Below are 2,290 nucleotides of genomic sequence, written 5' to 3' on the forward strand. Positions count from 1 at the left end.
AGTCGAAAATCTTGGTTCAAGCCAGATGATGACTTCGTACTTAAAAAGGATCATAAGATGGAGGCATTCAAGTGGCTGAAACACGTCGTGAAGTTCACTGATGGTTATGCGTCGAATATAAGTAAGGGGGTCAATCTTTCAACGGGCAGAGTGACCGGGCTCAAGAGTCATGACTATCATGTATGGATTGAGCGGATTATGCCGGTGATGGTTTGGGGCTATGTTCCCGAGCGTGTCTGGCGTGTGCTTGTGGAGTTAAGCCATTTCTTCCGCACGCTTTGTGCTAAAGAAGTATGTCCTGAGAAGATAAAAGAAATGCATAAGAAGGTGCCGGAGTTGATATGCAAGCTAGAGAAGATCTTCTGCCAGGCTTCTTTACTCCGATGACACATCTCATTTTGCACCTCCCGAACGAGGTATTGTTGGGGGGCCCTGTGCAGAATCGTTGGCAGTACGGCCCTGAGAGACAGAACAAGCATCTGAGATAGAAATGTGGAAACAAAGCTAAGATTGAAGCTTCCATAGCTGAGGCAGTTATCCTAGAGGAGGTGGCAGACCTCAGGACAGCCTACTATCCGGACCATGTTCCCACGTTGCACAATAAGGTGTCTCAATACAATACAGAAGAACCCAAGTATAAACCCAAGTTGCCTCTATTCATCGGGCAAGGTGGTAGGGCTGGATGCTCGAAACCTTATGTCATGCCACGAGATGAGTGGGAGGATGTCATGTTCTATATCTTGCACAACATCAAGGAAGTTGAGGATGAGTGGATGAGGTAATACCTTTGCACCATTCTTTTAGTCAATTCGTTAGGTTCACTTTGCCTAGTTCTTATACCGCTTTTCTTATTGTAGTCGATTCCATGAAGAAGAATGGACGGGAATGCTGCCTCCTACTGAAGCGGAGGCACTTGCTCTTCTCCGAAAGGGTGCTGATGGAAGGAAAAATTTCGTTGCGTGGTTCATGGAGAAAGTAATTTTTCACACTTTCAATTAAACTCATGCACCCTATAATTTCAATGAAACTCATGCACCCTATAATTTCAATTAAACTTGTAGGGAAATGATCCGACCGAATCAATGGATGAAGAATTGAGATGGGTTTCCATGGGTTTTGACCCTGTCGTCATGACATGCGAAAAGTATGATGTGAATGGGTATCGCTTCCATACAAAGGAGCACCAGAACAGTCGGCCTGATCCCAAAACCATAAATACCGGAGTCTTCACTGAAGGAGATAAGAAAGTAAATTACTACGGAAGGGTAGGAAAAATATACGAGCTTACATTCAAACGTGGCCGCGAACACCTAAGTCTCACTGTGTTCAAATGCCGATGGTTTGACCCCAAAAAGTGTCTGAGACATACGCCTTCTGTTGGTTTAGTTGAAGTTAAACCATCAACCGTCTATGCCGGAGCTGATCTCTTTATCGCTGCTACCCAGGACACACAAGTATATTATCTGCCTTACGCATGCCAGAAAGAGTACCTAAAGGGTTGGAAAGTTGTGTTCAAGGTGTCGCCGCATGGTAAGCTACCGGACCCGAACGATGATGATTACTACAACATAAACCCCATGACATACGAGGGAGTGTTCTATCAAGAGGAAATATGATGACGTCGGGCTATCCGCGTCTACGCCGACAGCAGCCGTCGGCATATATAGGCCGTCGGCTTATCCCAGAATACGCCTACAGCTGCCGTCGGCATATATAGGCCGTCGGCATAGATGCAGGCCCGCTGACAACTGTCATCACGGCCGGCTAACGACGTTAAATCTATGCCGACGGCCGTGACGGTGGCCGTCGGCATAGATACGGGTGACACGTCACCGATCCAGAGCGCACCGACCAGGAGCTATGCCGACGGCAACCGTCGGCATAGCCGACACGTCATGGATCCGCGGCGCTGTCCATCTGCCCTGGCCGCACCTATGCCGACGGCTTTGCCGTCGGCATAGTTTTTTTCTTTTTTTTTCTTTTTTTCCATATAGTATTATTATTATTATTAAGCATACAATATGTGTTAATAAGCATACCTATAGATTGTGTTAATAAGCATATAGTATGTGTTAATAAGCATACATATAGTTTTTTTCTTTTTCTTCACTGTTTCCTTTATTATTTTTATTGAACTAACTTACATAGAGTATGTGTTAATAAGCATACATACATTATTTTTCGGTTCTGTACAGAGCGTTGTGACCCCCCTCACAAACGGTGCCGCCGCCAGCCGGCAACTAGAATGGGGAACAGCCGCATCGGGTCTATACGAAGGGGACTTTTCTCC

This window comes from Triticum aestivum, chromosome 4A, assembly GCF_018294505.1.
Source record: "Triticum aestivum cultivar Chinese Spring chromosome 4A, IWGSC CS RefSeq v2.1, whole genome shotgun sequence".
Taxonomy (NCBI): Eukaryota; Viridiplantae; Streptophyta; class Magnoliopsida; order Poales; family Poaceae; genus Triticum; species Triticum aestivum.